The sequence below is a fragment of the Symsagittifera roscoffensis genome, chromosome 7 (genome assembly GCF_963678635.1).
Source record: "Symsagittifera roscoffensis chromosome 7, txSymRosc1.1, whole genome shotgun sequence".
NCBI classification, from domain to species: Eukaryota; Metazoa; Xenacoelomorpha; order Acoela; family Convolutidae; genus Symsagittifera; species Symsagittifera roscoffensis.
The window spans coordinates 45,981,793-45,992,445 of NC_087068.1; the positions used below are offsets into that span (position 1 = coordinate 45,981,793).

At 33.1% G+C, this 10,653-nt stretch overlaps 1 protein-coding gene across 1 annotated transcript in view; it reads right to left on the reverse strand.

The window, feature by feature from the left end:
* LOC134851727 (very long chain fatty acid elongase 4-like) overlaps positions 1 to 10,653 on the reverse strand; it is a 413,303-nt gene that overhangs the window by 91,725 nt on the left and 310,925 nt on the right. The window lies entirely within an intron of this gene.

Sequence of the window (10,653 nt, forward strand, 5' to 3'; positions counted from 1 at the left end):
TTCTTCATTTATGAAGTGTGATGGTGTCTGGATATCTTGTTGAGTAAGATTCCTAGTTCCATTGAGGTTTTCATTGTGTATAACTGTAGAGTTTAAACTATTATTTTGTGTATCGGGTAAAACTGTATTATAGTTTAATGGTGTCGCATCAATGGTTAATGGTATTACTTTTACATAATCTCTTATGTAAGATATTGTACTTATTGCTTGACTTGAGATTGTTTGTGGGAAGCTTATAAATGCGGGATGAGACCATTCGGGGTCCCAAACATAATCTGATTGTTCTGTGATAGCGGTATCATCGTTCGAGTTTTGGGGTCTAAAATTTTTTCTTGCTTGTGCAATTAAATCAATATTGTGTGTGAAATAATCTATTATGAACCATGCCAAAATTTTTTGTAGATCGTGTTTTGTATGTTGTGAAACGTCGTCTTTCGTGAAATTTTCTTTAATGATGTTTAAATAACTAGAGAGTAGTGTGATTTCATGTCGTACTCTTAAATGTTTAGATGTTTCTGTCGGTGAGACATTTGTTATTGGGATTTCGTTTTCTAATATCGAAATATAACTATATATTATTGCGAAAACTTCATTGGTGAATATGGAGTTTGCTCTTTGTGAGTTATGATATTGGATGCTTTTTATATATTCTGAAAAAACTTTTGAAAATTCTAAATCAAGATCGTCTGTTTGAATTGTATATTTTCTATTATTATGGTTTGGTGAGGTGAATTCTATGGAGTAGATTCCATACTGTTGTGTTATGTTGCATATATCTTTTAAGTAGTGGTCTATGATTTGTCTTTTGATTTTTACATCTGGGAACTCTGTTTTACATGGACTGATTCCGGGTTCAAATAAATTTAATAGTAAATTTTTGCAAAATATATGCTGTCCTCTATCAGTGGTTGCATCTACTATAAAAGGAAAGATTTCATCATCATCTGGACTTTCTTCACCTGGAGTGTGCGTTGAGCTCATTTTTTCGTTCGATGACTGTTAATATGTAATTATTAATGTGTCGAATTGGTTGATTCCAATTGTATAAATGTACTGGTTTGTGTTTATACTGCTTTTTTATTCTTCTTTTTCCTCTTTTTGATGAATTTGAAGTTGTTTCTGAGTCAGAAAAATATAATTGATCGTGAAGTGGGCAATTTTTATCTATTGATTCTTTTAGTTTGTAAAGTTCGTCTAAACTGTTGGTTTCTGATTCTGAAAATGCGTTTCGATTTTTTGAAAATCTTTTTCGTGTTATTTGTCTTTGTTTCGTTATTATTTTTCTTTTTAGTGTTTGTCGTTTTGTTCGAATGTATCCAACTGTTTGTGTATGAGGTGTGATTACAAGGTCGTATTTTTTGTTATCTATTTCACAATTGTGTAAAACGATTGTTTGTTTATTTCCTAGGTTTTTAAATGACATAAGGTTTAGGATGACGGATGCAAAAGGTTGTTAAATGATTTCTATTTTCTTAAACTGTTAGTTCTTACGATTTTTTGGTTAGCTTAACCTGGGTCTGTTTGTTCAGGGTTGGAGAGAAAAGTATATCGATTCCGAGGAATGATTTTTTACTTTCTCGTGGCTAGTATAAGTTAAGGTGTTAACTTACTTAATCTTACTTAGGGGTAGTGATTGTGTTCAAGGGTTGGAGAATAGTAAATCGATCCACAAGGTTCAGGTATAATTAGAACGCGAGTAGTTCGTTAGATACTATTTTAAACTTACTAAGTCTAAGATTTATCCTGGGTCTGGTAAGAGGGGGGGTCAAGTGAAGGATGAATAACCGAAGTTCTTCACTGTTTATCCTAATTTGAATGATTAGTTTTGTTTAAAAATTTCTATTAGTCTTGGGTCTTTAGAAAGGGTTGGGTAGTGAATCGACGTTTGAGGTCGTTAGACACTAATTAAGTGGGTGGGGGAGAACAAAGTTGTTCTGTTTGATCCAAGGATAAGCCTTGATGATCAAATTTGAAATTTAATTAAGTAGAAAATGATTTAAGATCCAAGGATAAGCCTTGATGATCTGGTTTTAAAATTAAGTGAATTTAAGTTTTAATAAATTTTTAAATGTGTGTAAAGGAAAGATTTAGTGTTTTGATGATATTAGTGGGTTTATGATTGCTGTTATGTTTTAGGTGATGGAGCTGGAACAACAGGATGATTTATGATTACTAACCATTTATTGTCATGCTACTAATTTTTATTTTTTATTTTTCAATAAATATTTTTCAAACATATTTTGTATATTACTGCAGAGTTTTAGGAAAACGATCTTAGATCTTTTTATCAATCGTTATTGTATATTAATAATTTTGTTTAGCGCCTGAAATGATTTTGAAGATTAACTTCAAGGTTTTATGTTTGCAAATGAAAATCTAAATTCATTGCCAGTAATATTCTAAATATAAAAGTTTGTTCTGGTTTTTGCCTAACTATCATATAGCTATATGGCAAGTTTCTACTTTGTCGTATGTCGTCTCTGGTTCGAGGTCTTCTTCCAATTCCGGGTAGTTCTGTTATGGTTCGGAATATTGGCTCTGATCTATTGAGTCGTAGAGACATTTCGATTAAATTATTGTCGTATAACATTTTGTAAATGTTTTTGTCTAATTTCTAATCTATTTTGGTTAATTCTAAGCTATTAAGGTCTTGTTCGAGACTTATGGTCGCACCAGATGAGTTATGACCGAGTTGGTTAACTCATAGAGTAATTTCGGATAGGGTACACCGTCTGCTCGTCACGCTATCTTATTTTCGGCCGGATAGATTCGTGCAACTTCTTAGTCTAATACCGATCCTAATCTTACTCTTATACTATCTAGTCTTTTTTTTTTTTTTTTTTTAATTTCTAAGTTAAATTCAAATCTCTCTGGTGCTGAAATTACAAGTAACTTCAGCACTTACAAATAAGTGGGTTGTTAGTTAGATGGATCATGATTGGTTAATATTAAATACTTTACATTGGTAAAATATCTAAATTATCCAATCATAAAATGTAGTTTAGATCAGGTTCCATCAGTCAATTTTGTCAATTCGAGAATGCACCAGATAAATTAGCGGTAAAACGCAAGAAAGTGCTAACGATTGGTCCAAACGTACTCTTTTTTGCAGCCGGTCAGAAAATCAAATCACGCCTATTTTTTCAGTGGGGTCAAAAAGGACCGTTTTTTGCAGGTTTAAGCCCTTGTAAATTTGCGACTTTAGGTTATTTAACCTTTTTTGAAAACTGTGAACAGGTTTATGAGAAGGAAAAATAACCACATGGTCCGGAGAATGCATTTACACATTTCTGCTTAATTGCAAAAGAGGAGTCTTGAATCTTTTTCCTACGCTTATCGGGCCGGGCAGCCCAGTTTCAAAGGTCGGTTACAACCAAAAAAAAGCAGATATTTTTTTTTGCAAAAATGCGTTTTTAAGAAATTCGAAAAAAAAAATTATAAATTCATCCTCAAAATTCTCCTAAATACGAGCTGAAATCAGCTTTGCTCCAATGGCTGCGCAACCGCGTCAACTCTCCATAGATAACGGGGCTCTCTTCGGCCCTTTTATTTTCTTCTAGTCATTCATTCAAAGTTAAACTATTTTTTCGATCAGATCAAGGTCGAACCATAAACAAAATTGTATGTCAAGAGCATACAACAAAAAGAAGTCCTAAACCCTCGGCGAAATAATTAAATAAGAAACATTTTGTTATTTTGTGGAAGCAAATGCTACCAGAAACCAGATCGGTACGCCCTGCGAAATACTTTATCAGCAAATCGTGTAGCAAGAAAGACGACTTCGCAAAGGTATGCAACTCAAAAGGCGTTGATGAAAATATTAGTGAAGAATCACTAACCCAAGTTAGTAGTTTTTTTTGCGCTTTCTTTTGAATAATTTCGAATCGGGGGAGTGGCTAATTATTTGAAGTTGTTTTGGATGCACGGTTATAAGTTTTAATTGATTCCTTATTGTTGACTCTTAGGAACAGAAATTTTAATGTAATTTTTTTGAAATGTTTGAACATTTAATGACTTTTTAATATAAATTGTATGAATTATTTTTAAAAATTTTCTACAAAATGTTGTCTTCAGCATTTATGGAATTGGATTTTCTTGTATCATAGCAAACAAGCGCGAGCTTCAGGAGGTTTTCGTGTTTTTGAGAGAAAATTATGTTCTTAAAGGTTTGAGAAGAACTCAGAAAATCTGTTCCGCAAAATATAATCTAATATAAATCATAATAAACACACCTGATAAGTGTACGCTTTCATTACTGATGTATGGTACGTTTTTTTAGTGTCTGTTTTGTGATTTTTTTTTCAGTTTGGAAAAACAGAAAATTTGTAAATTGATCTTTCTTCAAGGATGTTTAACGTTAAAATTACCTTAAATTTTTTTAAATCAGGGGATGAAAGTATTTTATTAGCTGTTACCAATTGGCAATTACCCATGACAGCTGCTCAGTTGTTTTGATTAAAATAGCTAGCTTTCAACAATCCGAGACAAAACCTTTTGCTCGAGTTGTCCTGATACTGCAATATTTATAAAACTTTATTTCACCAAAAACTTTCAATTGCCTTAGATTCTAACGTGAAAAAAAAAACGAAGCAAAAGAATCTCAAGAATTAAATCTCCAATTTCGCCTACTTTTAATTTCTGTAGTTCGATTATTGTTTTGCGCATTATTTAGGCTGATTAATTAATTATGAAGAACAAATTTGTTAACCCTGATAATACTGTTCACGTAAAATTGCAAGGAATATCAAAAAACTATCAGCTTCGTAACGAAAGTAAAGAAAAATTTGCGCTCGGGGTGGGTTTTTTTTTTCTTCACACAAATTTTGACTTTTTGATTATCCATTTTTGGCAGAATTTTTTTGTATCTATCAAAAGGTACTGTTGTCCTGAGCTTAAAATTGAAAAGATATTCGACCTTTTTGTAAAGTTATGGGGTTTAAAGATTGCCATTTGGGACAATTATGGGGATTTAAAGATTGCTATTTGGGACAATTAACGCGCGATATATTTCGCGATATTAACGCGTAAGATTTAATCCGTCTTAGAAATCGTTCCAAGTTGGTTTTGTTTGCCATAATTGATTTGACACAAGAGGCAAAATCTATCTTTTCATACTTTATATGGCGTGTGTGGTGATAATTTCCACAAAAAAACCTCAAATTTCAAAAAAAAATTGTTCATTTCATTCTGTTGATTTTTTTAAATGTTGTTACTGCTCCATAAACTTGAAAAGGCAGTCGGATCATTCAAGGCTTCGCCCTGATATAAGCAGCCTTGTTTAAAATTGAATTCAAAGATAGTGATGAGAAGAGGAAAAATCCAAGATCTTTTTCAGTGACTTTGGGTGCTTGATCGGAAATGGAATTGTTTTTTTTTTGACATTCAACACTTTCTCTCAAACACAAATGGTCGAATTGCAATTTTAACGCCAGGGTAGACACATTAACAAGGGCAGTTAGACTTTACAAGATTTCCCAAATTAGTATTAAGACTCTGTTTTGACCATATTGTCTGGGTTGCGAGCGAACTTTGAAATAAAACAGACCAAAAAAGCCACTTTTCCTTTTCAGACAGTTTTCTGACACTTTTTGGAAAGTTTCGACCGGAATGTTACGGTATCTATTTCAATTTTGTATATTTGGACGCCGGGCAGCCTTTAGAGAACTTTTAATGCCAGTCAGCCAAAATTGGTTGTTTTAAAGTAGTACCAACGGTGGAGTGACGTACCAGTGGAGGACAACGTCCTCCCCTAAAGCCTCTGCTGATCAAAAGGGTTCCATTTTGTTCATTTTCCGCTTAAAACTCTCCGTGATTGTCTCGGAATGATTGGGAAATCTGTAGAGGTAAATCTGTTTTTTTTCACAAAAGCATCCGCAAAACTTTTCATTTTTTAAGCTTTATTTTCTTGCGCGCGGTCGCCCTTAAAGTTGATGTATATTGGCGCCAAAAGAAACTTTAAAAAACTACAGTCGGTCAGGCAAAATGTTCATCCAAACATAGCACCAATCGGGGTTCTTTTGGGTCAAAAGGGTGTCGACTTCCTAAGAAAAGAGCATCCGACCCCCTCCCCCCCCCCCCCCCCCAAATCCTCTACGGGTCTCCAGCTACGAACTTTATCATGATAAACCATGAAATAACCAAAAAATTGCTTAACAATTTTAACCAGAGGCACATAAAAAATCTCCATGAGGAGCTGGACAGCTGGTATGTTAGACCTTTCCATTGTGTATAACTAACAAAGTAAAACATTGAAGATGGACAAAAAATGGTTTTTGATGACGTTTGTGGTGTGCTACAATTTACTAATGAACATATTAACACCGTACACTTTGCTGACTAATCATTTTATTATCAAACAATTTAAATCCCCATTAACTTAACTCCACCTCTAACTTAACACCAAAATTAATTCTGTATGAACTCCTTGTCGAACGCATCACAAAACAAAAATTGGTTTATCTCGGTTATATGTGCTAAATTTAAGCTTTCTAATTGGCTCAAAACTTAGTGACAAGTTCGCAATGTAAATTCTTTTAGATATTTCACTTAACTATTGTAACTAATGAAAAACTTGCTTGTGCTATTTTATAATTGTTTGACATAAAATTTCTGACTAATACAAAAATCTGACAGTCAATTTTCGCTGTACTCGAGTCATGAACTAAGGCAAACAACACCAAAATAAAACTATGCTTGTGTCTTCTTTCGAAATCACAGTTTCATCTAAAACAAACCTATTATTATAGCGTCGGACCACGATTGTTTTTTCAAATGAAAAAAAAATATTTCTTCGAAAACTGGATCAAGTATTGAAAAGAGCTGTTATTAAGCATTTTAAGGAGCTCAACGAGAAATATAAACCGACTACTGCAGTTGCCAGTGCGATTTTGCCAATAGGAAATGATATGGCCATTCAGGTCGCCCTCCCAACTAAAAACAAACTTAATTGAACGGCTGCGAGCAGCTAGATGTTATTGTTCCACCCATCCCCGTGGCATGTTATTGACAAGGTTATTTCTGTTCAAAGCTTACGCGAATTAATAGCGCAAAATTGTCTGGCTTTAAATGGCAAAATCTTCGAATTATTCTCTGATGCTTACTGAAATCCTCTTTGAAGTAAGTTTTCTTTTCATTTTGGATTAAAACAGAGTTAAGTTATAGATATGGCTTTAACATGTAGTGATTTTAAATTGCTAAGGGAACAAGAAGTAGGTAAGAAACTGCATGGTGTTAAATTAATTGTTTATTGTTAAAACAGGGGGAAACATTTTTTAAATCTAAATTTTGATGTACAATGATCTGAGCTGATAATTGAGAAGGGTTTAGATCTATGTCTCTTAAAACATTTGAGAATCACAGAAGTTTGACCGATATCTTTAATGATGGTGTAAAGGTTGTATTCAAAGCCATTTTCTATATAAGACAGGTCCTCAGCCTAGTCGTAAAATCAAGAAGATTTACTGCAGAATTTTTTTAGTAGTGCTAAAAAAAAGAAACAAATCTAGAACATTCGAATTGTTTCTAGTAAATTTTGTTCAGTTACAATTTTTTTGCTTAAAAAATCTGAACATTTTGTCCATTTTATTCTGAAGATATCAGAATATATGGGGAAATATAGACCCCATATTTAATGGGCGGAGCCAGGGTTTGATGAAGATTTTGGTCATTGAAGTAGTTGACATGAAATGACACACGTTTTCTACTTCTTTCATCACAGAGAGAAAGCGGTAACTTAAATACCATTCTTCGCATTTTTCCCCAATTAGCACTGGATCAATTGCAATTGCGCATTCTTTCCACTTATGATGAACTTTTAACAAAACAGGGGTAGGCAGGAAGTCACCTGTAAACAATAGTCAGATTCAGCCCCCTCCAATTTACCCAACCCGAAACTTTAATAAGGCAGTTTTTAAGTCGCATAGCGTGACTGTGATACCTCAACCCAACCGTACATGTCAATTAGGACTTGCAAAGGGATGCTATAATTTCTGTCAACGGCGATGAAACTGTCTCCGCCCCCGCACACGCATATCCGATTGCAATTAATCTGAACGGCAGTTACACTGAGGCGATTTAATTTCGAGGGGAAAATTAATGGTCTTAGCGTTGATTTTATGAGTCCATTAACAGATAGTTTGACGAGAATATGGGCATAGCTGTTGCATAAATGATTAACAGTTATTGATAGTGAGAACAAATTTTAGTTCTTTAAAAGACAAAATCATTTTCGTACGCTTTTTCATTGGTTTCTTAAAAAAATGATCTTTTGGATAAAAATATAAAATCCATTTGACATTCTTACCCGTTCATTTTATTCTGCTGACTTTGAAACTACAGCCTGTAATATTTCAACCCACCCCCCTCCTCCCGTCCTCACTGATTGAGGTAAATAAACCGAAATAGATTCACATCTCAGAAGGTTTCCCTTTCTCCAAAATAGGCGCATCTCAAAGACAGAAATAATTGCATTATATCGCCAGCCAATTAGTTTTCTTTTGTTTTCCATCCCATTTTAGCTGCGCAGATTTTTCATAAATAAAATTGAAACAAGAGATTGCAGGAATTTGTTCACGCCGCATGAAAAATTGCTTTTTCAAATATACTGATCTAAATAAAAACGATTTAAGACTCGCTTCAAAGTGGTTTTAACAGGTAAGGTCTTTTAACGAGCAAGCAAACCAATAGGCAAAACGTGCTTTTAGTTAAGGTGTTTTATAATATAAATGTCATCAACGAATGGAGAGCTTTTCAAAAAATTCATTTTTCTAAATAAAAAAGTATAAAATGTTTTTTTTTCTGACTAAGATTCCAAGCCAGGTGTCAAACGAAAAATTATCATTGGATTCAGTTGATTTTTCTGAAATTTTTTGTTTCGTCCACCATTTGTTTTGTTCATTTCTTACGGTGACTGTAAGTTTTGCATATTTATGGTTATTGTTCCGACCACTGAAAATGGGGAAGAACTTTGTATTGTGTGTTTCAAATTTTTCTTTTTTCATTGTCCACACAACATCAGATACTATAAAATAATTGTTGAAAGGAGTCGAGTAATATAGCATATTGAGCCCCTGCAGCTGCAATTTCAAAGACATTAAAAACTTCCAGAATGTTGTATCAGGTTCAAGAAAAACAGGTTCAAATGCTTTGAGTTTGCGTCTAATATCCAGCAATTAAAGCAATCAAAAAACAATTAAAGCAACCTTATTTGAGCTGCGAAAGTTTGTCGTTACCAAAAAAACCTCGAAAATAAGCGCATCTCAAAGACAGAAATATTTGCATTAGATCGCCATCAAATTAGTTTTCTTTTGTTTTCCATCCAATTTAGCACCGTAATTTTTGAACAATAAAGTTGAAAACAAGAGATTGAAAGAATTTGTTCACGCCGCTTGAGCAATTAAGTTTTTCAAATATATTGATCTATATAAAAAACGATTTATCACTCGCTCCAAAGTGGTTTTAACGGGTAAGGTGTTTCAATTCGTTAAAATACAATTGAAATTGAGCAAACTATCAAATTGTTTGATTGGTTTTGATTGTCAAACGAGAAAACAAACCAATACGCAAAAATGTGTTTTTTGCAAAGGAGTTTCTCACATAACTATCATCAAAGAATTGAGCAGTTTTTCAGAAAAATGATTTTTTCTAAATCAAAAAATATAAAACATTTTTTTCTGATTAAGACTCTAAGCCAAAATTCGAACAAAAAATGTTCTTACCACTGAAAACGGTGAAGAATTTTGTATTGTCTTATTTTTTTTTTATCTTTTCGTTTTCCACACAAATCAGATACCATAAAGAGGTTGAACGGATTCAAGCAATATATCCTATTTAGCCCTTGCAATCGCAGTTTCAACGACATTAAAAATTTTCCAGAATGTTCTATTAGGTTTGAGACAAAATGCTTAAATGTTTTGAGTTTCCGTCTAATTTCTAGCAGTTAAAGCTAACAAAAAACTTATTTATTTTAGAAATTTACTCATTTGGGCTACAAAAATTATGGTGATAACAAAAAAATTAGTTTAAAGAGATTCCATCTACCATCTCCAAAAAATTTTAATTAAAGTTTTTGTGCAGAACTACAATTAAAACTTTTTTATTGTTTTATTTTCATTTATTCTTTTTATTAGTTGTTGAAGACTAATGTAGTCGGTTAAGTTTGGATACCTAATTTTTTTACGCATTTTTGTAATTCTTTTTCCACATCACGCACAACACGACACTAATTTGAAGAAAAAAAAACTATCGTTTTTTTTAATTGCGATCGGAACATTTTATAATACTGGCACAGCAACCGGATTTCCTTGTTATGTATCTATCAATTTACAGGAGTTTCGGTGTTCTTTTTAGGTTTATTGATTTCTGTTGAGTGGTGAGGATCTCGAGTTGCGTAAGAAAGAGAGGAAATCCACCCATCGTGCCCTATTTTTAAACCCACTCATGGCTGAATGCTTTAGCCCATTCGTTTTGCTTGAGACATGTTTTTTTTTCTATTTCTTAACATTATCTATCAGTTTAATTTGTTTCCTACAGCATGATTGTACTCGTGAGAGGACCTCAATTGAACTGCCCACGAAACTAGATTTAACTCCCATTCTTTTTTTTGAAACAATTTTCAAATTTTTGGCATCTGCAATCAAACTGAATTTCCTCACT